At 38.7% G+C, this 26,316-nt stretch overlaps 2 long non-coding RNA genes across 2 annotated transcripts; one reads left to right on the top strand and one right to left on the bottom strand.

Moving 5' to 3' along the window:
- LOC148044931 (uncharacterized) lies at positions 1–3,456 on the bottom strand. The gene is made up of 2 exons (XR_015696912.1): positions 3,338–3,456; positions 1–1,123 (listed from the first exon to the last, which is right to left on the bottom strand). It is a non-coding gene; the product is annotated as an uncharacterized LOC148044931 (long non-coding RNA).
- Positions 3,452–24,578, top strand: LOC148044932 (uncharacterized). Its single transcript, XR_015696911.1, has 2 exons — positions 3,452–3,711; positions 24,335–24,578. It is a non-coding gene; the product is annotated as an uncharacterized LOC148044932 (long non-coding RNA).
- The last annotated feature ends 1,738 nt before the right edge of the window (positions 24,579–26,316 follow it).

Genomic DNA, 26,316 nt, shown 5'->3' on the forward strand with positions numbered 1-26,316 from the left:
TTGGGTGGCTTCTATATTTAATAATAATAAAAAACATACATATACATGTACATATGCATATACACAGAGAGAGACATATATACATACTGACTTACAGAGCTGGCACGCACCCAAATAAAGTACATTTTATTCATGCTTCACATAAATACAGAAGTGTGTGTTAGGTTAAAATGCATAAATACAACAAGCAGCTATGATCACATGAATGAAAGTGAATCTGTGTTATATATCTGCTATCTCATATTTTATTTAGTCCCCAAACAGAGCCATGAGCACATGGAAGCAAAAGTAAATGTATTTCTGGTTGGAATGGATGGAACCCCCTACTGACTTCATAATTTCCAGGCACTTCAGACGGGGAAGAACTTAAAAAACAGCCAAGGGCTCCATCTGAAAGGCTGCCTGCCTGCTAGTTGCTGGAATGTTCATCCAATTGGAAACTCAAACTTCCTCCAGGGAGTCCTCCAGAACTACATATTTTTACCCCCTAAGATTTTCTACAAATTTTTATATTCATTCTCCAAATATTCCACAAATACTGAATATTTGATGTCAAAAAAATTTTCAAGGAAATTGGACACCAACAAACTACTTTTAAATACAACCATATGCAACCACATTTTTGGTGGAAGTGCATCCAAGAAAAGAACATGTGCCTGAAATAAATTCTAACTAAAAGATGCATAAGAAACCATTCAACCTTCTGATTTTTAAACTCTGACATGCTTCAGTTTAAACAGAGATGATATTAGTTGAGCCTTCTTCCTTTTTCACTGTTATGACACTCCAGATAATAGCGTTATTTTCCAAACTGTTTTGCAAAGCTTTAGCCACCTTTTGGGACAAAAAGACTGATCGAGCAACTTGAGTTTCTCTACTGATTCAGCAACCCTTGGAATTGATCTCTCTTCCTCCTCACCCCACCCCCTTCCACAAGAGCCATCCTATCCTCAAACTGCCACAGGACGTGGATCGATGCATCTTCAATTGGAATAATTGTTTTCCTTTGTAAGGCCTCTGTTACACTTCTGGTCCTGAATGGAGAACAGTGTGATTGACCTCCAAGAAAAGAGCAGATGTGACTGAAGCAGTGCGCCCTTAGCCTAATCTCTCAAAGCCAGACCTTGAAAAATAACCAGAAAGCATACACTGAGCATGAACAAGTATGGGAAAGAAACAGCAGGGCAAGCCACACAGAGCTGCTCCTTTGATAAGGCAAAGAAAACCTTTGTTCGTCCAAAGGGTTTTTTTAAATTATCATTACTTAATGATACACACTTTGCTTTGCCAAGTTTATGATCATCCTCCATTAAAACTGTAACTTTATTTATGTGCCAAATAGAAGGGCTATTTAAGGGTTCAATAAAGGCCTGCAGCAGATGGAATGGCTTCTCAACAAGGTTTTTAAATATCCATTTTTCAGTCCATTCAAGATTAATGACCCAGTCCTAGGCATGGTTACGTAAAACACCAGAGCACAGAAGCTATGCTTCCTTCTTAAAAACCTGTTAAGGGACCCAATATAATAAGATGTTCTTTCCTAATGTAATGTGGAAATGACTTGTGATCGTGTTATCACATCATATTCCTGATCTGATGACTGGCTGTTTTACACAAATTAATAGAAATACTACAAACAAACAAAAAAGAGGAAAGGCTCCATTAAAGTGAGAATTTTGGCAATAATTATTGGTGCAAGAATATCTGTGGTTTGAGTCTGACTTATTGGTGCAAGAATATATGTGGTTTGAGTCAGTACTCTCTGCAATACTGTAACATGATCACACAGTCTTGCTCCTCTGCCCTTTTGTATGTCTATGCCAAGGTCTCAAACTTGAAAAGATGTATTTTAAGAGATGTGTATTTTGCTTTACAAGCATATTTATGTATGAAATAAAGTAGTGAGGTGACTGCTATAAGTAACCAAGGCACACAGTAAATGAGCTGGGCAAGCAGGATTCCTTTATTAACATAGGATATTGCCTCTATTTGTTGAAAAAATCAGTCCAATATATCACTCTTTGTAGACTTTCTAATGATTTCTATCTTTTTTTTTCTTTTTGGCATGTTTTTTTCTGGTACCCAGCATGGACTAAATGGTGGTTTTGTATCTCTGATCGACCATGAAGCCATTCAACAAATCCCTATGCTTAACCAAACTTTCACAAATGTTGTGAATAAATTAATAATACATTCATTTAGTTTTGAATATACTAAAAATTCTGGTTACAAAATCAATATAAATTTTAGTAAACATAACCCATTATTCACTGAAGGACGAAACTTATATTTACAAATTCTTCAAATTCCCTGTCATAGTGCATTAAATTGTTTTTAGAATGAAATTTAAAGTATGCTTTCACTTACAGTCTTACTGATTAAAGCTGACTCCCTATTAATTAGTTTTAACAGATGCAGTATGATTCCAAATAATGTAACACTTCGTAAAATTAATGCAGGACATTTGCAGAGAGAAAAAGCAGGGAAGTTCCCATCTGTGGTTGTTTTTTGTTATCATTATTTAACACTATCCATATCTTAAACTAGGTGGAATTAAAGTACCTTTGCAATATATTATTTGTAATTTCTCCATCCCCTCAGAAGTATTCAGATGTTTTTAAGGTAGTGGAGAATTGGTAAATATAAAAGAAAAAAGTGAAGTATCTTAACCACTACTTTTCTCCTGCCTAGTATTCTCTCTGTAATCCCTCAGCAATATCAACAATATAGGATTTGGGGAATGCAATGCCTAGTAAGGCGGTGGCCCCCAACCTTTTCGGCACCAGGAACTACTTTTTCCATGGGCTGGAGGGGGCATGATTTCACATGCTACCTCCATGCCGTGGATGGGGCTGCGCTTGTTTGTACTGCTCAGTTTCTGGCATGCTACAGACCGGAGCTGGTCCATGGACGGGGGGTTGGAGACCCCTGTATTAGGGTACCTAAATGTAGAAGAAATAACTGTTTGCATTCTGAAATAATTAAATTAAGGTACAAAAGGGAATTCTGCTAGCTCCATTAAATCCATAATGTGAAATTAGTTAACTCTACAACTACATGATATTAAAAGTAAGATCCAGAAAATAAATTTACCACACAGTTTTAATTTAAAAATTGTGGATTAAGTTAAAATCAATTCAATTATACCATATATACACACACACTACTGCCCTGAAATTTGAAGAGTAGGCTAAAAGTTGACATATCACATTAAAATGTATTACCGGTACATATCTATCTGCTCATTTTTGGCACAAAAAAAACCCAATCTTTTTTCATGAAATTTTCTTGAGTGCAATATGCTCTTTTCAGTTTTCAAAAATAACATTATAGATACCTGTTCTAACTCTGCAGTTTTCAGTTGTTTATATCAGCAATTCACAGCAAGCATCTTGTCGTAAACATTTTAAAAGGTCAAGAGATTGCAATACTTTGGCTAAAGAGATAAATGGTCAAATAAAACATCACACTGTTAATTCCCAGATGACAAAAAGAGACATACATCCAATCAATAAGGACGCCAGAAGCATTCTGGGAAAGAGGGCAGGGTCAGCCTTGAAGTGTTAATATCTTGTTCACATCATTGGGCTTCAATTCACCATGTGATTTAGCAAGTAACAAAACTTTTATTAGCAAATCAAGACTGATATCAGGCAACAGACACAGAGGAATTAGAAAAAATACTAGCATATAAAAGAACAGAAAAAACAAGTAAGTTCTTTTACATTTACATTACCAGCTGGATCACATACTTTTTCTATATTTTTTCTGAATGTGAGTTCAGAATGTATGCCCCAGGTCTTAATCTCTTTCTTTGCTGCAAGATACAGCTTTAGTTAAAATGCGAATGTATGTTGTCATTTTTCTTCTAACATACTTTTTTTAAATATGTAAAAATAAGTCATGTTTATGTTTATTGACATTTCATTATTGGAATCATTTTATAATTCAGCATGGTAAAACTATATCTGTCTCATAAACATTGGCAAGATTGACAGTAGTACTAGCTAAACATTATAATCTGTATATATTGTTTTACTGTATCAACTAGAATGCCCAATAACTTAAAATCATAAAATCACATAATTATAGTGGAAGGAATCCCAGAGATTATCTAGCCTAACCCCATGCTTGATACAGGAACTACTAAAGGTTTTAGACAAATGGTTCGCTAGGGTTTGCTTGAAAACCTTCTGTGAAGAGAAACATACCACTTGATGTGGAAACCTATTGACAATTCTCACAGGAAATTCTTCATGATATCTAACCTGCATCTACTTTTCTGTCATTTCAACTTGCTACACCTGCCTTTTCTGATGACAGAAGAAATCCAGTTATTCCTTTAGATGACAAAAGACTGATTATATCTTCTTTTGATCTTTTCTTTTGCAAGCTAAACAATTCAGTTCTTTTACTGCTCCTCATAAAACTCCTCCTCATAAAAACTGTTCCTCATAAAAAGGGACACAGTGGCTCAGTGGCTAAGACGCTGAGCATGTTGATCAGAAAGGTTGGCAGTTTAACGGTTCGAATCCCTAGCACTGCGTAATGGAGTGAGCTCCCATTACTTGTCCCAGCTTCTGCCAACCTAGCAGTTTGAAAGCATGTAAAAATGCAAATAGAAGAAAATAGAAACCACCTTTGGTGGGAAGGTAACAACGTTCCATATGCCTTCGGCGTTTAGTCATACCGGCCACATAACCATGGAGACGTCTTTGGACAGTGCTGGCACTTCGGCTTTGATACGGAGATGAGCACCACCCCCTAGAGTCAGGAATGACTAGCACATATGTGTAAGGGGAACCTTTACATAAAACTAGTTTTCTAGTTATTACTCTGGAAGCAGTCTTATCTTGTTCTACCTTATAAAAGTCTATTTTGGTCTACAGTATCAAAAACCAGGTTCAACCATTGGGACTTGATTAAAGCAGCTGTGATGGATTGTAGTAGGATGGATTTCCAGAGGGGAGAGGAAGAAAAAATAACTACTCCTTTCAGATCATTTGTGTGAGAGAAAGACAGTTCCTCCTTAATAGTTCTCAGAATATATGGTAGATGCAGGTAGTACAGTGATTCAGTTTCTTAAGATTTGGTCTATAGGTGTGAAAATAATAACTCAGATTAGAAGAATCACTATTGTTATTCTTGATTTTTGGGCTTGACATAAACATAAATGGACAATTTCCAAGAACTGGGATTTCCAGAACTCTCTATTCTTGTTAATACCTTCTAAACATACTTTTCCCTTTTTCATCAGCTGCAATACACTGTTGCCTCATATTCATTGTATAATCTATTAGCGTATACTACTGCCAAGGCAGTTCTCTTCCAGTTGATGTGAATCCTTTGATGAATACTGGGTGAGATATTCAACTTGTTATGAATCTGTCCAATAGTTGTACAGTTGTATCATCTAGACCATATTTTATCATTTTATTAATGAGAATATCATGAGAGACTTCATCAAATGATTTGCTAAGGTCAGGATAAACTATGTCCATGACATTTTCCCCAAAGTAATAGCTAATAACTCTATCAAAAAAAGACATAAATTTACTTGTCATGGCCAATTTAAAATAACCTATGTTCTTGTTAATTGTTGCATTCCTATCCAGTTGCTCACAAATAAGAAATTTCAAAATCTGCTTGTGGACCTCACCTGGTATAGACTTTAAGCAGAAAATTTACAATTTCTCAGTCCTTCTTACTTTTCTTAAAAGTAGGATAATATTTGATCTCCTCTTAGTTTTCCCAGATTTCTCAATTCTGCTAATGTTCTTCAATTATTTATTTATTAAATTTAATAAATAATTACTGTTCTGTGATCACTTTTAGTACCCTAGGATATAATTCATCTTACCCTAGAGACTGGAATTCATTGACATGGTTTAACCTCTCCTTCTGAATCTTGAGTTTCCATTTCCTTCTCCATCTAATTGTGGGACAACCGTGGCCAGTTGGGACTTTTTTTTTTTCTGAGAGAAAATATCTTAAAGGAAAATGCAAATTAAGATGTTCTGTCTTCTCACCAACCCATTTATCCTTGCAACAAACCTACATTTTCTTTGCCTTTTCTTTTGTTTCTGAAATATCTCCCAAAAACCTATTTGTCCTTTGTTCTTTTGAACATTTCCTGCAAGCTTCAGATCCTTCTTGCACTTTTATCTGACATCATTTTCAGAGTTTCTGATCTGTCTCTATCCTTATTTAGTTTCTCCTTCCATTTCCTGAACATATCCCTGTTTCCCCCTAACACTTTACAAAGCTCTGTACATATCCAAATTGGTGTTTCTAGATGTTTATTTTTTTTTTCTAGTAGGAATTACATACAGTTGTACTTTCAATATCACAGGATTTCTTATCCTTTTTGAACAATTTTCTTCCTCAAGATGTAAAACCCTTGGATCCAGCCTAACTTTTATTTGAGTTCACCATAATCCACTGTTCTGAAATCCAGTATTCAAGTCTGACTCTCCTCTGTTCTTTTTCCTGTTGATATCATGAAACTGAAAGACAAAATTAACATGGCCATATTCTCTCAAGATTCCAATAACCTTCACTTCTTTGACCAATGTCTCCCTGTTGGTTAGAATTAGCTCCAGTAGAGCATCTTGCTTCAATGGCTTTCCTAATAAATGTAAAGCATTCCCAGCATTGTTTTCACCAAAGCCACGTCGTATTTTTCAGGAGAAACCCTATTTCCTGAATCTGTATTTAGGAAATTATTACCTGTATTTTTTTCCATTTTTGTTCTCATTATAGAGTTGGAGAGTAGGGAGAGAATATACATTGTGTTCAGAGGACCCTAAATTAGGTAAAGTGACAGGATTCTCTGCCTAAATTCCTGGGAAGAAGCTGCCAATCAGAGTGGGCACCTTGGACCTTGATGAATAAATAGTCTGATATCTTGTCAGGGAGGTTCTTATGCTGGTTACATCGTTGGTCTTTTGCATGGTCTTTTGCTTTAAGTCTCATATCCAGTGCATATCAAATTTAAACCTATGAAGAAGACAGCAGTAGGTTTCCAGCAAGTGTATAATGCAGTGATGGCTAACCTTTTTCTAAAGGTGTGCCAAAAAGTTTGTTTGTGTGCTACTGCATGTGTATGCATGCCCACCCACCTGCACATGCGCGCATGACACTCCCTCCACCGTGCATACACACCTATACAACCATGCTGTGGAGAGTTTTCACCCTCCCCAGGCTCCAGAGGCTTTCCCAAAGCCTGGGGAGGAGGGCCGCGGCAGGCCATTTTCACCCTTTCCAGGCTTCAGGAAAGCCCAACAGAAGAAAAACAACCCAACGGCCCAACCAGAAGTTTGGAAAGCCTCTGGAGCCTTGGGAGGACGAAAAACAGCCCAATCAGAAGTTCAATAACGAACGTCCGGTTTGCCCGTTGGGCCGTTTTCACCCTCCCCAGACTTTAGGAAAGCCTCCCGACCCTTGGGAGGGTGAAAAATGGCCCAACAGCTTTGGAGGCTTTCCTGAAGCCTGGGAAGGATGAAAACGGCCCTCTGCATGTGCACCGGAGCTGAGGACTGCCCTGCTGGCAAATATGGCTCGGCGTTCCTTAGGTTCGCCATCACGGATCTAATGCATCTGAGGAGATAAATATGTAGTCCCATGCCTATGAAAACTTTTCAGGAGTGTCTACATGGTCTGGTAAACAAAAATCAAGATGGCAGTCATGACAGGGTGATCAAAGTTCTGCCTTTTTTATGTGTAATACACATAAGAAAAGGGCAAAAGTTTGGTGGAGAATAAGACTGCTTGTGTCAGGTCTCTACAATATCACCTACACACGGCAGTTCTGGATAAATGAATGCAATGGGAAACAATCAATGTAATAATAAGAGAGGAGGACACCATGGTGTGTATGAGTCTTAGGTGATGTTTCAAGTACACAAATGTTCCTAATTTAATTTTGAAATGTTGGAAGGGGCAGAATTGATTTTCCCTCTTCATTAAGAAAATTATGGCCACACACTATATAGTGTGTTCCCTCAAAATCGATAGGGTGCAAATGAAAATTTAAGTGAAAGATGATTCATTAAGTACCCTGTGCTGATTAAAAACTACTTAGCCATACCTTAGAAATACTTATTGCAACTTTTCCATGTTTCTTGTTCTTTTGGTGTCCTGGAAGGCCATGGTTGAGGCACTGATGGTACTGGGGAAAGGGCTGAACTTTGTTATATGTTTTACAGAGTTTTTGGAGGGTTTTTGGTGTCTGAACATTCTTTATCCGTGGATAGATGCTGTATCACTGGAGGTTTTCAAACAGAGGTTAGACAGCCATTTGTCTGGGATGGTCTGTGAATTCTTGTACTGGGAAGGTCTCATCCAACCCTATGATTTTATGAACATTCTATCTGTACAGAGATCAACATATACATAAACTAAAATGTTGGGCTTGGTACATCCAAGCTCTACTCTTCCTACTTCAAGCTATAAACTGTAAATTAACATGTAAGGCTAGCAAGCGGAAATTCACTCAGGGCTAATTTCTCTAGGAAAAAATTGGGTCAGCAAAGAGAAAAATAAGCAACAAACATAAATTTCGATTTTATTTGACAGAATTAAAATTAAGTACAATGAATGTATGTAGTAAAGCAATCTTAATACAATATTGCCAAGTGTAAATAATACATCTAGTACTTTTCTCCTTTATCTCTTAAAATCCTTCAACTCAAGCAGGGGTGGGCTTCAAAAATTTCAGCAACGGGTTCTCTGCCCAGTTTCTGGTAAGCGTGGCCATAATGGGCATGGCCTAGTTGGCCTCCTGCACCATGGCTGGGGGTGCATGTGTGACATTTTTGCCTTCCCCAGGCTCCGGAAGCCTTCTTTGTGCCTCTGGGAGGGTGAAAATTGTCTTCCCTGGGCTCTGGAGGTTCTCCGGAACTTCTGGGAGGCCCATTTTCCTCCCTCCCCGAGCCTCCCTGCAGGCCCTGCACTTACCTCGCATCCAAAACAGGCTGTATGGTGACTCCTGGGAGGGGCAGGGAGGGGTGGGAGGGGCCAGCCAGGGGTGGGATGTGGAAGTTCTCCGAACCAGCCGTAACATTAGCTATGGGTTCTCCTGAACCCAGGCGAACCTGTAGCAGCCAACTCCTGATCTCAAGTCTATATTTGGAGACTCTAGAAGCTAAACCCAAGGTGCCCAGCTGAGCACTTGCAGCCCAAGAGCTAGATGTTGTACATCTCTGCTGCATGGATCTATGCATATGGGTTCATGCAATATAGTGATCCTTAAGTGTATGAAGGTGGAGCAGCACTTCCAGGAGGACAGAGACAGCAGGAATGTTTCCATCCACCATTTGTGCAACCACTTCTGAACCATGCAATTCAGAACATCTGTGTACATCTATAACATACCCTTATCCTCTCTTGCCTTATGTTAGCCTTGTCTAAAAATACATTTCTCTCCCTCCCCATTATCTTTAAGGCCCAAGAAGCTAAGGAGGGTCCCTTCCCCTAAGCTGCCTGCCATGCCCACATTCCTACTGCAGGTTATCTGACTATTCTCTTGACTATTTCTCTTCTTCCTGTCTCCTAAGGTTATTGCCCTGTACTATTACACCTTCTTATATTGTAATTAGTTTTTCCGAGTAATCTCTCCCATATATATATATTATTTTTAAGTCAATGCATGAACAGTGTGGCATCTGGGTATCATTCATTTTGATGACTATAATTTGCAAGTAATCTCAAAAATCAAAAATCTTGGGTAGAATTTGAGTGGGCTGTCTTCTTTTATGGAGTTGTTAAGGAAAATATGACTATGTAACAAAATTGCTGGTCGAAATAGCATAGATATGAATGCAGTCTAAACATATTTCCTATCCAAGTTGCTACGATCTCGTTACAAGGGCACATTGAGGCGATAGTCTTGATTGCTCTGTCTCTGTGCATATGAACATACAGAAAACATATTGCAGCAGACTGTCAAAACCATTAAAGACATTTTCCCGTCTTTTGTCCACTCTGGGATGAGCCAGAGCTGGGCTTGTCTATTCCCATTACAATCACACATGTGCCTTTAGGCATTTGCAGAGGCCCTTCTGTGTCTCACTCAGGGTAACCTGGCAACCTATTCTGCCCTAGGCTCAAAAACATTTCTCAGTGTTAACTTCTTCTAAGAGGTTCCTGCAGGTTCTAAGAAGAAGAGCTATCAGATCACCATATGCAATACTATACATTAGAGATTATTTGCCCAAGTCAATATCCTTAACCACAATGTATAGTAAAAAGTTTGATGATCTTCTAAAGATTTCTTGCACATATTCATGCAGTGATCCAGAAATGGTTTTTAATCTCATGTTTTTGGGATTTTTAATTATCCTTTATAGCCTACAGTCCTGGAATGCTCTTCCATTCAAGTCCTGTACTAAGCAGGCCTAGACTAGCTATGATGGAGTAAGTAAATATGGCTGCACCTTATTACTGCAGTGGTAGCAAGTGACAAGGGAAGAGACCTTTCATATGGAAAAGTTGATATTTTGTCTTCTATGGGATGTCTCGCCATTTGTACCAATTGTTTCAATTGACAAAGTTTTTCTCAATTGGAACAATTGAGTGTGTTCTCATACCACACTAAGGTAAATTAAGATAGTTTGCTTGGCACATTTTATAGAAGAGCTCAAGGAGACATCATGCTCCCTCTTCCTATTTTTCCCCATAACACCTCGCAATCTTGAGGGGTTCTTGGGGGTCTCTAACTTTGGTTGATTTTTTTGCAGATGTTTCATTACCCAAATTACCCTAGATATCATCAGTGCTAGTAAGGAGTGGGGTTTGCTCTCAGTTTAAATTATTGTGTCTTGCCCTGCTAGAGTTAGTTGGGTTGGTCTTAGTTCTTTTGTTGAGCTGTTTACTGTTGGTTTGTTTGGCAGTTCTTTGATTGGAGTATTGTTTACTTGTGAGCAAACTCCACTCCTTACTAGCACTGATGATGTTACCTAGTTGGGGTAATGAAACATCTGCAAGAAAATAACCAAGCTCAGAGAGCACTAAGGGCCCCTAATTTCAACATTGAGCTACAAATATTATCCTTTATTGATAACAGCAACCTCATCAGAGAAGTTGGACTGAGAGATTGACTAATCCAAAGATTCCCATGAACTTCCATGGCTGAGGAGACTAAACCTGAGTCTCCTGTTCCTACTGTAAAACTTTTACTACTATACCATACTAGCTCGCTACGTTCTGGCTTACTATAATGAGTGACCTCAGACAATGAGGTTTATAAACCATCGTTCATAATTTAGTGCAAGCTTGAACACTGTGAATGTACTAACCAAAATGGCTTATATTACATGCACTAAGTCTCATTTTATGAGAAAAACAACCTGGACACTCAGTTCTTCCAGTTAGAAGCAAGGCATTATGCCATTTTTATGGAGGACTTTCAATAATTGCTTTACCTGAATATTTGAAACCATGTTTTTCTTCTAAGATCACAAGAAGCTATCAAAAAAGAAATTCTTCTTGGCTGCTTATTTGCCAGATTCAAGAATGGAAGCAGATAATTCTCCAACCCGGACAAAGTTCAATACTTTCTAAAATTAATTAGCTTTTGGAAAAAATTGAATTTTTGCATATTTTTGAAGAATTTAATAATTTAAGATTAAAATTGGTGTTCACTTTGTAGTGACAAGAGTGGGAAAGAGGGAGGGAAGATGTTGTTGAACAAGCTAATTCAAATAGCAAGATTCTTTTTTAGAAAAATTTTGATTGTATACATTTCAATATTTTTAAAATAAGATATTGGGGAAATTACTTTTACCTTACACTTGGTTATTCTAAGTGAAAAGCTAAAGTTTGCCCAGAAGTACTGCCCTTTTGTCCTGTTTTCTTTCCAGTATTTTGGGAGTCAGGCATTTATTCCTTCTTAGAGTCAATCACTGAACTCCCTCTTGCAATGCCATAAAGTAACTTTTATTCACTCCCTTCTGTTTAGCAGATTGCAGGCTGGAACAAGAGGTAGGGGAGGATCCCAAAGCTTTGACAGATGGTCCTGAGCGCTTGACTCCTGCTGAGCCCAGCAGGGCCTGAGCTTTAGGACGGTCAGAAGGAGTTCTGCTTATGAAGTGAATAACAAATGTAGCCTGCCAGACTTTTTCATATAGAAAGCCTTGCATTGGACAGGTCACTCCTGAGGTTTCTTCAGTGTGATTGGGAGAGCTTCAGAAACTTCCAAAAGCATTTGGCTGCTCTATGCAATGGCCAGAGGCTTTGCTGCCAGAGAAATAAGTAGAAAATTGAAATCCAGGAAGCAGGAGGACCTCCAGTGAGCATAGAAATAATAAAGTTTTGCTCTTTGGTAAGCACCAGGGAGTGAAGACTACAGAGAATTCCATCTCTGCGAAAATCTACTAGTAGAATAGATGTTGTCTAGTTTTTCGTTTTTATTTTTGGGGATGGCCTTACCAAAAGCTAGCAAAAATAGGACTCTTTTGACTATAAAATGCCACTTAGGTGAATTTTTGCTCTTTACTTCTCAGCTGGAAACCTATTGATATTTTTCCCCTTCTCTATAAGCCATGCTCCCCACCTGTTAAACCATGGGTAAATTTGAATCCAGGAAGCGTTACAAACAAATCTTTTCCGGTAAGCGTAACACTTTTTATTATCTGCTAATAATTATTTGTAAACCACTAGCAATTATTTTTGTAAATCATTGCTGATTGCAATCTGCTTGATAGTATGAGCTGTTGGTCCCAGACAAGACCAGATGTGTGTTATAGTGGGTGTCTACCATACAGGAAAGTCGGTAGGTATTTGAGAACACTGGTGATCCCAGCTGACTCAATGGGGCTGCCTACAAATTTGAAGGTGTGTGTGTGTACATTCACACGCATGTGCGTGCATGCTGAGAGCTGTCATTAGTCTCAGATATATGTAACATTTTGAACATTCACAAGATTCATCAAGGATTGCCAACACATTAGACAATTAGAACATTAAAGACCAAATTATATAATGCTATCACCTGATAAAAAGATTTTTTAAATTACTCTCTTAATTTTTGTTCAGCTTTACTAGTGTTTCTTTGCTTCTGTGTTTACACGTTTAGCATAAAAGATGATAAACTGCTTAGCACAAAAGTTTAAATACAGTGAGCTCAGAACTGTGTCATTGAAAACAAAAAGAAAGGCTAATTTAAACCTGACATACAATCCCATTGGTTTTAACAGGAGCATTCTTAATAAGCTAAATTCCAATCAACAATTCATAGCTTGTTTTATTAATTTCAACAAATATATTGTAGCATTTAAGATGAGATGTAATCTAGCATATGTTATGTGGGAATGGAATCAACGGCAGAATAAAAACATTATTTCTTGAATTTTTCTCATTCAAGAGTTTTAAAACAGAATCAAAATAAAATAGTAGCAGTGAAAAACAAATGATAATTGGGCCTTAGATTTCTTATGTGATAAAAAAAGTATATGAAAATTCAATGTCTAAAATGCAAGAACTGTTTTTACAACTGTTCAATGTGTCATTTATTAAAATGATATTTTTAAAAAAAGTTAATTAAAAAAGCAATATCCTTCAAATCTATATACCGAATGTAGAATCCTTCAACAATTAAACGCTCCAGGGAGGCCATCTGGTGGCAGCAGAGTAAGTTTAAGGAAGTGGGGGGGCTCCTTTTTACAAGGGATCAACCTTCTCAGTTTTGTGATGAAACCTCCCTCTTGTGGGTAACAAGGTGCAAGTTTAATTTCCAGTTTGTCTGATAGAAAAAGTCCCTGGCAGCCAGGGAGACTGCTTTTTCTCTGAGTTTCTGCTGAAGACTGAAAATGCTCTGCTACATCATTTCTGATTCTGCTGGAATGATCATGATGTCTCATAGTTGCATTTTAACTGCTTGGATTTTCTTTCCTTTTAATGCATAAACCTTTTTGTAGAATGATTGAGTTGGGATATTTTAATTAACACAGAGTAATCAGAAAATCTTTTACTTGATCTATCAAAAGCCTGATGTATGGTTGGCAGAAAGGTAGGGAGAGTCCTTTGGATGGCTATTCCCTAGAGCTGCAAATTGTCAATGTTTGCATGTTCATTTTTAAATGAAGTCTCCTTACCCATCTTCCTCTTTTCATGCCTATGTTAATGGATGCATTGTTGCCATCTAGCAAACTGTTTGTGGTGCAGAACAGGAGAGGGCTCACCTGGTGTCCCATTCTCCATCTTTGTTCTGCTTTTACGATGTATACAGAAGGATTAAGGCTGAAATAATTAAAGTCTGATTTCTTTGGGATTCTTCATGCTAATTACTTACAGTACTGAAAAGATACAAAGAACAGAATAACAGATTTGGAAGAGACCTTAGAGGTCTTCTAGTCCAACCCCCTGCTGAAGCAGGAATTTCTATACCATTTCAGACAAATGGCTGTTCAATTCTTCTTAAAAACTTCCAGTGATGGGAGCACCCAAAACTTCTGGAGGCAAGTCGTTCCACTGATTAATTGTTCTCATGGTCAGGAAATTACTCCTTAGTTCTAGATTGATTTTCTCCTTGATTAGTTTCCATTCATTGCTTATTGTTCTGCCTTCAGGTTCTTTTAATAAGTTGACCCCCTCTTCTTCGTCCCTCAAATGTAGGAACACTGCTACCATTTCCTTTTTATTAAAATAGACACACCCAATTCCTGTAACTTCTTCCTAATCATCGTTGATGCTGTTTTCTGCATTCTTTCTAGTGTCTCAACATCTTTTTTATATCTGAATCACAGACTCTAGAAAAAGTACAGAGAAGAGCAACCAGGATGATTAGGGGACTGGAGACTAAAACATGAACCGTTCTATGAAGAACGGTTACAGGAACAGGGCCTGTAGAGCTAGTCTAGTGAAGAGAAGGACTAGGGAGACATGATAGCAGTGTTCCAATATTTGAGGGGTTGCCACAGAAAGGAGGGGGTCAAGCTATTTTCCAAGGCACCTGAAGACCAGATAAGGAATAATGGATGGAAACTAAACAAGAGATTCAACCTGGAAATGAGGAGACATTTTCTGACCGTGAGAACAATCAACCAATGGAACAGCTTGCCTTCAGAAGTTGTGGGGGCTTTATCACTTGAGACTTTCAAGAAGAGATTGGACTACCATTTATCAGAAATGGTGTAGGGTCTCCTGCTTGGGTAGGAGGTTGGACTAGATGGCCTACAAAGTCCCTTCCAACTCTGTTAATCTGTAAATTCATAAACTTTATCATAGACTATATAAAATACAAACATCCTATTGTTTACTCTCTACATCATATCTAACTCAGCTCCTTGATTCCTTAGCCCAGTTTTTCCAATCAGGTAAAGAAATATGTAATATATATCCTTATCACCTTTTACCCATTCAGCCAGTTATCGTTGTTTGATGTTTGCTGATGTTTCATAAATATCATAAATGTTTGCTGATGTTTCATAAATATCAACATATTCTGCAAGGTGAACTGGGCATGTGTGCTTGCTCTGAGTTGTATGTAGTTTGGAAGGCTGAAGTGTACTAATCAAGGAGTGGGGGACAACATCTATTCTCTACCCTTTTCCCTAAATGGGTTGTCCCACATGCACATACTGAGATCCTTACACACAGCTTGGTCTTTCCTTGAAAGCAAAACTTGATGACGGGTGTTGTTTGGTTCAAAAACAGATCTCTGAGGTTCCATCTGTAGTGCTTGCTTTTCCATGGCTCCAAGTCACTACTTCATGGATGGCAGTGACGTGCGGTAAGGTTTATGGCTGGTGAGGCAGTCCTCTCCCCCGACATCCCACTGACTAAAGCACTTTTCCTTCAAATTTCCTTTTTTTCTTTTTTCTTTAATAAATGCAATGCTCAGGCATTCTCTCCTCTCCCCTGACACCCCACTGACTAAAGAACTTTCTTTCGCCCGCCTGAGCTCGCGGCAGCCCGCCTGAGCTCTGCCGCGAGCACAGGCGGGCGAAAGAAAGTGTTTTAGTCAGTGGGATGTCACGGGAGCGTGGGGTGGGGGTGGGGGGGCATCAGAAATGGAGAAAGAGAGGAGGAAGAGTGAGCGCGACGCTGCAGCTTTAAACAGAATGACAGAGTTGAAGCCTCTAAAAAATGCGCCCTCTACTATGAGGCAGGAGAACTGCGTGCCTCAACTACCTCGGGATTTTTTAGGCTTTTAACAGTCACTTAACTCTGCTTGAGCGCCTAAAAAGTCAGACTAGATGAGGCATGCAGTTCTCCTGCCTCATAGTAGAGGGCGCTTTTTAGAGGCTTTTTTAAACAGGCAGTCATTCACGGTGTGGCAGCAGCTAGCTGGCCTAACCTCAGCACTCGCCTTTTCCCGTTTACATTTTTTTTCCTTTTCATGATTGACAGTGGTGAGGCTGTGCTTCCCCTGCCTCCCCGACTGCATGTCACTGATGGATGGCAAGGAGAAATGGAGCACTTAGCCTTTCCTTCAGGGTCCAAAGAGCAGTTGTAGAGAAGACATCAAACAGTAAGGTGTCTTCCCTTTCATAACCACAAGGCAGATCCTAAAAGGACAAATTCAGTTGAATCATCTTGTGCATGGCGCATTCATATTGCTGTGCCAATGAAAGGGTAATGGGAAATTGCATGAGAAAATCAATGAACAGGGATATAATCAAAGCCACATACTCTCCAGTTCACACAAATCAATATCTCCAAAGGCATTATGTATTAATGTACATCTTAGCATGACTTCATTTTCCTACTCTTCTACAACAAAATTTGCTTTTTCACATTCTCCTATCACTCCATTCAGTCACACTTTCCCCCTTTTTCTCTATTCCTATTTTTCATTTTCTCCAATAACGCATTGATCAGAATTGATCAGAATCAGGTGGGATTCAAAAAATATTACTACTGGTTCTGTGGGTGTGGCTTGGTGGGCGTGTGTGGCTTGGTAGGCGTGGCAGGGGAAGGATACTGTAAAATTGCCATTCCCACCCCACTCCAGGGGAAGGATACTGTAAAATCTTCATTCCCTCCCTACTCCAGGGAAAGGATACTGCAAACTCTACCCGAACAGCTGGGAGTTGGGAGGCAGCGAATAGATGGGGGGCAGGGGCTGTCAGAGGTGATATTTACCGGTTCTCCGAACTACTCAAAATTTCAGCTACCAGTTCTCCAGAACTGGCCGGAACCTGCTGAATACCACCTCTGATTCTGTTCCTCTTGTCTTAATCCAGACAACGTCAAATCCAAGTAAACTCACAGAGTTTACAGAGTTGCTTCTTTATGAAAAACTATCTGTATTCTAGATCCAATTGAAGCTGGTGATTTGGATCTCAAAAACATGTATGGCCTACACCTCAAGGATCTTAAGGAAGACATTCAAGAATCTCTGAGTATTAAAAAAAACTCAAGCCAGGTCCAAGCTCTTTCTTTTAAAGAAATAAGCTGATCACACTCACACTCTGGTAGATCCTTGTCTGCTATAGCTGTGAAATTGTAGAATCCATTCCCAAAAAAGCCAAATCTGTTCTCCGCTGGGTTTTTTTAAAGGATAGAATACAAGTCTTTAACTCAGTGGGATATATGAGAACCAGAGACCTTCCTTATCATGTATCATGTGAAATACTCAAACTGTTGTTGTGGTAATCTTTTCTGTTTGTAGTTTAAGTTACAGAAAATCGTCTGATAAATTTCAGTTGAAAAGGTAGTGGTGCATTAATATAAATATTGTCACTATTGTAATTAATCACCATTCTCAAGGCTGTAAAAGATTCCTGTTTTATGTTACTTTTAGTTTACTGCAACCTTAATCTTTGTTGTATAATCTAGCACATCTGGTTGTAGATGGTTGCAGTTTCAGGTTGTAGAAGGTTGATTTTGACAATAATAATAATAATAATTTATATTTGTACATACAAATATAAATTAATCAAACTATTATCGATTTCAACTTCTCTTTCACTTGAGAACAGACAGCAGATGCCTTGAATTATAAGGAACATATATTTATATTAGTTCCTAACTGACCAGCTCCCCATTCATCACCATTTTATAATATTATTGAATTTATATTGGTTTAACAATATATCCATTTTTGAAGAAATAGATCAATTTTCATTTTTGTTAAATAAATTTTTTAATAAATAATGACCAATGAGATATAGTGTACAAGAATATTAGATCATCCTAAGAATTTTACACTTCAAGAAGAGTTAGCTTTACAGGCAGGTTTGTGTACCGGTTATTGTGTACAAATGGTAGCGTTGCTCAATGCTATGAGCAAATTCTTGCATTTTTCACCTTCTTTGGGTAGTTTTGCCTATCTTTCTGAGCTGCTTTCAGACAGTGCAGCTCTGGATTTAGTAAGAAATTATGAAAAATCCCTAAATCTAAAGTTTATTGACCATTTTTGAAGTCTATAAATGAGTTTTCCTCAGATATTGTGAAAGAATAAATGAATTCCTCAAATTGGACAGCAGGAGACGCTGTCTACTCATTTCAATATTGTATGAGTTACCTTCCTATGTCTTTCGGTTAACAATAATCTTATTACCTAACACATTTTCCATAACAATATTGTGTTCAAAACAGATCACAGAACAGTTAATTTAAATAAAATAGTTGACTGTGACAAATAAAATTTCACTACAATATGTCAGCATTTGTTTTCACGCTTTACTTAATCGGGTTAGATAAATACTTAGATTTATTTTCACAACATGCTATGCTTTGATGAGATTAATTTTGATTAGTTTTGCTTATGGCTTAGCATTTTCTGCCAATCTAGGCCATTTGATAAGTTTATGGTTCAAAGTATTGCATGAACATAGAAAAGAATTAATTAGGTAACTGAGTTAAATATATTATGCACCTGCAGCCATAAGATTTCAGTATTTATATTTGAAACCTACCCAGCATTTGAATCAATGAACCATTTCAATGGGAGCTAGGAATGCCCAGTGTCAAACACTTCCGCATTATAGACACACTAAGGTAGTAACTGGGCAATTCATAGTAAGAGACTCAGTAATAAAAGAGCTGAGCCACACCAAAGCAGCACAAAAGAGGACCAGATTCCATCACGACCTAAAAACCTAGGTGAAAGGCCCAGTTAAAGTATTTTTTATCAGAAAAAAAATGGACCTGCTCTAAATAGGAGAGTTAGGGGGGTAGCTTCCTCAGGTAATTCAGGGGTGGGCTGCTGGAGGTTCACAGGGGTTTGGGAGAAGGTTCTGTGGAGTTCAGAGAACCCCCAAATCCAAGGGATTGGTAAAACAAGCTATCCATTCAAGAAAGAAATCTAAATAAATAGCATCCAACAAATTCATGAATAGATACATGCAGTGACTATGTTATTGTTGTTATTATATAATTTCGTCTTAAGAGTAGTCAGAAAATGCTGGTAATTTAGGATCAATTCTAACTTTAACCTAAAGCCCAGGAATTGTCCCAAATGATGCCTTAATATCTATGTGGTTCCAAGCAAAACTGAGGTTTTTTGCAAATTAAATGTGGCAAAATTAAATAATTCCGATTTTGTCACCTATTTTGAGAAATTCCATTGTATTATAACTACTACTAATAATGATAGTTGTTATTAGGACTATAATGTGACCTTAAACAAATGTTTTTTTGTTGTGTCAGTATTTCAAGACTTTCCTTGTGGAAAGGAAAAGAAATAACAGTAACAAGCAATTTAAGCCTAATAATTGAAGGCTTGGTGCAAGAAGGCTTGCACCCAGCTGTGGGATCCAAATTTTTTTACTACTGGTTCTGTGGACGTGGTATGGCTTGGTGGGCATGGCTTGGTGGGCGTGCCAGGGGAAGGATACTATAAAATTTCCATTCACACCCCACTCCAGGGGAAGAGTACTGCAAAATCCTGCCTATCAGCGGGGACTCGGGAGACAAGAATAGATGGGGGTGGGGGCAGTGGTGGGTTCCAGCAGGTACGCCCCGGTACAGGTGTACCGGTACCTGCTGGAAGCAGCAGGCACCATAGAAGAATTGTGCTTTGGAGGGCCCACCCAGCCGCCCTCGTTCCTTACCTGTATTTGAGCCAACCGGACTATTTACGCAAGCAGCGTATGGCTCCTGCGCAATGCTCCACTGAGCAGCTGGAGCATTGCAGGGTGGTGGGTGCACATGTGTGCACAGTGCACATGCATGTGGTGGATGCCCGGCCCTGTCACACCTTACTGGTTGCAACGGGATCCGGAACCCACCACTGGGTGGGGCCATCAGAGGCGGTCTTTAACGGTTCTCCAAACTACTCAAATTTCTACTATCAGTTCTCCAGAACTGGTCAGAAGCTGCTGAATACCACCTCTGCAATGCTCAGTGGCCCTTCTGATGCCACCCTTGTAAAACTTCCAGTAAGCACTGGGGCAAGTAGCAGTGGAACTTCATAGGAGGTCAGTAATCTCAAAAGGAGTACCAAGGGAAGGAAGTCAAGCAGCCGCCATCACCACCACCGCCACCATCTCCCGCAAATGATTCTGGAACTCACATCAGGGCCTAAGATTTTTTTTAAAAAATCTATGTTTAAAATGGAGAGCAGAATATTCGAAACTTGACAGCTTTAAGATGTACGAGCTTTAATTCCCAGAATGCTAGTTGAGGAATTCTGGGAGTTGAAGTCCATACATTTTAAAGTTGTCACATTTGAAAAATACTGATACAAAGTCTTGCAAATGTACTTTAAAGGGGGGGGGATTTAACTGTTCATTCCAGTGAAGTGAAAAATAACTGAAGTGAAAGTGGAAAGTGAAAAATAACTGAAAAATAAATGGTGAACCCTGTAATTTGGAAACTATTGCCTTTAGGATGGCAGTGCTACTCTTGTCATCTTATTGATGCCAATAAATCATGATAAGTTTACTAAACTTCACTGCAGCTTTTCAATTCTCAATTTCCTATTTTGTTTTGGTTTCCATGTTATTGATGTTAGAAGTTTTTAAAATGAAATTGCAGTATGCAAAGACACAGCTGGAAAATATAAATAATTATTTTGAAAATGCCCCTTGAAGTGATTTGCAATAGTTATGATCATGAAACGTAAAAGTTCCACTGTTTGAAAATGTGGATATGGTGGGAAGAAAAGTGACTGCCCAGGCTCTCTTATCATGAAGTAGCCTAGTCTTGTGTATCACTTTTTGTTGAATTGTGACCAATACTTTCAAAAGAGATTCCAACTATGGGCTGCAGCTGTCTCCTCCAGTGACATATAGTAAGAATTGCTTAATCGGTTTGAAAAAAAGAAAATGTTTTTGTCCCCCAATTTGTTGCAACATCTGAAAAGATCACAAGGTTATGACCCCTCTTTGCGAACAGCCTCCCACCACCTGCAAGTACCCCAGGAAAAACAGTGGAACAATCAAACACGTGCTGACTAACTGTTGCCAAAGCAACGGTTATGGTTCACCCCAAGGTGGTCTTCAGCTCTACCACAGCTTTGTCAGAAAGGAACATGAGCCAGCTGTTACCAAATAGCCGTTGTGGAAAACACTGTGACATAATGGTTGTAAGTTCACAAAGAGACTTGCCACCCCGCCCGATTCCCCCCCTCCAATACAAAAAGGGCTGTTATACATAAGCATCATGTAAAAACTCCGTTTTTGTATGCCATGGAGAATAATAAATAATCCATTTAATAGAATGGAACTCTGATTTACCACAAGTTATTTAAGGCCTCCTCTGGAGCTATTTTTATTGGTGTACAAATTATAACAATATGTGTTCCTGCAGTCCTTTTTCAGTAATGTTGGAGAGGAAGGGCTACTTCATCTCCATGATTGTCCTCTCTGGAACTGGATGGCAGGAAGGAGATAACTTCCCAACTGTTCCTGAGCTTTACCCCTTCAACTAATAGTAGGGGACACTTAGACATTTGCATAGATAAAGTGTAATTGTAGAAATCTCTTGTGCCTTTGATGAATGCATGTTGGTAGAGTAGAAATGAAGTTACTGATCATGCCTCCCAGCAACAGTTTCAATACTGTATATATTGTTTTTGAAAATTGAAATATAATTCCTTGGGTAAATGAAGACTATAGAGGTGCCAGGAAAAGTCAATTTATTTGGCTTACAATGAATACTTTAACAAATAAAAATATCTCTCAGACTAGTTACCAGTCCCAGATTGAGAAATCTCTGCAGGCAAATGTGATGTCACGATTGCAGTTTCACAGTTACCAGTAGAGGTTCTGCAATCTGGAAGGCTACAACACTAGTGGCGGAATCTGCCTATGGAAATTCTTACTTTATTTCTGAGGAAACATCAAGGATGGCATTGTTAACTTCCTGTTATCTCCAGGAAAGAGTCTAGAGTTTTCCATCGCTTCCTTGCTGTCCCAACTTGAAGAACTTCACTCTCCCAGACTTCAAGGTTGTCATAAGCAGCATCCCTTACCTTTCCCTCTTCCCGAGTTATGTAGAGTAGGAATACAGTTTGCACTAAAGATGTGAGGCACGCAAAACGTAGAGGTGACTTTGACCAAGTGAATGTTGGCAGAAAGGTTGCTAGATCATATACTGATTGCAAGCAGCTGAATCATGCTTTTCTGGTGTCATATCACTCCATGTTAATTTGGAAGAGGCTTTTTCCAGATGGAATTTTCATCAATAATGCTCGGCTGATGTGAATGGCAAAATTTATAGCACAGTCTACAAGCACATGCTTACAGGCTTGTGTGCAGACAGAATTGCCAGGTTTTGAAAAGAGGCTAGATTTGTGCAAAGCCCTTGAAAGAAGTGTTTATTCAAGCGTGCTAGCTTCAGCAAGAAGCTAGAATGATCTGCCAACAGGTAAAGAAAATTTGTCAAAAAAAAACAACAGCAGCACTAATGATTTTGTATACAAGGGCTGGTCAGGATTTTTGATTTGATTTTCAAAGGAAGTTTCTATCATGCAAGCGCACAGGAGTGTCGCAAAATATGTTTTTTTAAAAAGCCAAAGTGGTATTTACAAAGGTCAAAGTGTTGCCCATTTTGATGCAGGTAGTCCAGCCACAGTTGGGACCACAATTTCCAGTACTAATCAAGGAGTTTGTTAAGTGAGTCATGCCCAATTTTATGACCTTGTTTGCAGTTGATAAGTGAATCAGGCACTCATTGAGTGAATCCAGTTTCCCTCATTGACTTTGCTTGTAAGAATCTGTCTGGCAAAGCTGCAGATGGGGACCCCAGATTGCTGCAAGCATTGTAAATACATGCCAGTTGCCAAGCAGCCAAATTTCAATCACATGACTGTGGGAATGTTGCAGCAGTCATAAGTGTGAGGACTGGTTGTAAGTCACTTTTACAGTGCCATTATAATTTCAAACAATCACTAAACAAATGGTTGTAAATTGACAACCTATTGGCTTCCTACATGCATTACAATCCTGCAAATAACCCTGCAGGAGTGTAAATGTAACTATTGCCTGTAACACCTTGACACAGCTGTGGTTCCAGGATCACCCACTGTGCCCAGCTGCCTGCCCCACAATGCTGGGAAAAAAACAGATGCTTTATGAGGTGGCAGCAGGTGCTACCTTTGTGCCTCTGCACCTGCCAAATTTCTAGTGATCAAATCTGAATTCCTGCCCAGCCCTGCTGATATAATCTTTGATTAGTGCCGGGGGTGGGGGGGGTGGGGGGGATCATTCTGGTATTGAATGTTGAACCCTCAGTGCTGTTTCACCATGTTAATTTTGTGCTGCATTTCTGATCTATCCTGTGCTAAAATAAGCATATCTTTATTGATTAGGAAAAAGGATAAAAATGGAGCCATCCACATTTCAACAAGCAATTTATAGATATGTGAATAACCAGCTTCCTGCAGCAATTTCTCTATAATGTATAATTTAGTTCTGTTAATGTGGGCATTAAATTCACACAAACTTCTCTTCCAGTTATGAACAAAAATGGTTGCACTAAATAAGGAACAAAAGCCAATGTGACTTGATTAGCTTTGATTGACCATCTTATGTCAATAAAGCTATTATGCCTTGAACAAATCAGAATCAAGGAAACCATGTTTTAATATAACAGATAAAGCAAATTTGTTTCTTCTTTATTTTTCTGTTTTGTTTTGCTGACTTCGTTATTGTAGTTGCCTTTATTCTCTAGGGCTGTTAAATCCTTAAAAAAAAACCCATCCCAAATTGGCTGGAAGACCTAAATAGGAGGATTCAGTTATGTTGATTTTGTCACATAAAGCTGAAATATCCAAATGAATTACAAACATTTGGCACTAAGCTGTAAATAAAAATCCCTCATATTACTCAGGGTTGCTAAAAAGGCATAACTGTCTTTGGCAATGTGCAGCATATTGATGTAGTAAAGCTAAGGATGTGGAACCAAAAAAATAATCCTATTTTTATGTTCCTTGCCCCCCCAGGTTGAAGTTCAGGGGAACAGCTGGAGATATTTGTTCACGCCAGCTCTGGTGCTGGAGCACAGCTGTGCCTTGTCCGGCATTTAAACTCCTTCCATTAAACTCTTGTAGCCTTCAAGCAACACATATTTTCTGCCAGAGATTACTAACGGTAGGATTTAAGAAGACATTTTGAAAGCCGTTATCAAATCTCAAAATCTAATAATACAATAAAAAGATACGGAGTTGCATGTTACCATGCCATTTACACATCTGTGGAAGTGAACTCCCTTTCACTGGATATAATCAAATGGAAGCTGGATGAACATCTGTTGAGGGTGCTGTAATTTGCACAGAGCAGGGTTGGATTTGATCATCTAAATGTCCCCTTCCAGCTTGATGATTCTATCAAACCAGCACTGACTTTAATTTGACAAAGCCCTCAGCAAAGGGTCTTCTGGAGGCCATATCATTTAACTGCTTGAGGGCAAGGGGGGAACTCTGGTAAAGTGTTAATGCAAGATCTATGCAGAAATATCAGGCCTTTATAGGGACTCATGTTTTTTCTTCAAACGCTGGACAAAGTCTAAGTTTTACTATAGGAGTGAGTTATTGGAAGGGAGGGCTAAATGTTCTATTCAATTTTATGTGTGAGGAGTATCCAGTAACTCCTGGTTACACAACTGGGCAGTAGTCTGTCCATGGACAATGTCCTTGGTACTTGCCAGGTTCTTTGATTTTTATTTCAAAAATTGCTTTAATTGAAACAAATAGAAAGTGACCAGGATATAAAGCAATGTATTAATACTCAAACATAGTCTGACGTTCCAGCAATACCTGTGGCCATATGTAGACTCACAGACATTTTTTTTGAAACAAATAATTTGAAATGTGAACAGTTGCAGCCCAGTTTGTTCCTTGGACTTTAGCCCGCCCACCCATCTTGTTTGAAAATATGACTGCCTATTACACTAAAAAAGGCTAAGGATAAACTGAGGCAAGAACAAACATCCTAGATGTTTTAGAGATCTAGTAATGGATGACTTCACCATCAACTTGTAGCAGCCAACAGCCTCTTATGAAATGGGTAGATCTGTGGGAGGGGATGATTGTTTTATATTGTAGCCTGCACCAAAAGTACCATCAGTCCTAACTAGGCCCTGGGTTAATTCAATTCAATATGACCATTGGCAAAGCCTCCTGATGGCCTACTCAACTATAACTCTATTCTAATGGATATGAATATGAAAATAACAGAGTTGGAAGGAACCTTGGAGTTCTTCTAGTCCAACCCCCTGCATAAGTATGAGGTCTTATATCATTCCAGACAAGTGGCTGTCCAATCTCTTCTTAAAACCCTCCAGTAATTGAGCACCCACAACTTCTGAAGTGAAGAGATGGGCATTTCTTAGACAAACTTCCCAGAGGGTCCTACAACTGTGCTATATCAGAACCATTGGGGGAAATTAAAATGATAGATGAGCACTAGAAAAAGAAGAATATCAAGGAAAGGTGTTGGAGCTTCATCGCTGTACAGAGATCACATGCCAATGTGAACTGATCTAGTTTTCTATGTATGTCAACAATATACTTTTTAAAATATGTGTTTGATGCATAAAAAAGAGGCTGAAATTTTGCCGGATCTGATATTTGTGTTTAAGGTGAAATGAAGTTCCTCTTCCCTCAATTGTCAACCAGATAATAGCTCAGTTTAATTTCCCCTTTAGGTCCCAATAGGAGCTGCTGTGAACTAAGAAAACCCGTTAACAGAAAATATGCTCTCTCTAATTAGCCACACCCACAGCCTATTGTATTCTGCTACTATGACACCCGGGACTAAATAAATACATACTGACTTTGAATCAATATACCATATAGCATGTTTAGTTTCTCTATACTTTTCCAAAAAGAACCATAAGACTTCAGGTGTTTGAATGGATTCTGCTACTAAAATGGTGTTTGAGCTGCCAGAATAGAGAGCAGAACTAAGGCACTACTAAAAGTTA

Source organism: Thamnophis sirtalis, unplaced genomic scaffold (genome assembly GCF_051295495.1).
Source record: "Thamnophis sirtalis isolate CommonGarterSnake01/CBP01778 unplaced genomic scaffold, rThaSir2_p1.2 scaffold_6, whole genome shotgun sequence".
Taxonomy (NCBI): Eukaryota; Metazoa; Chordata; class Lepidosauria; order Squamata; family Natricidae; genus Thamnophis; species Thamnophis sirtalis.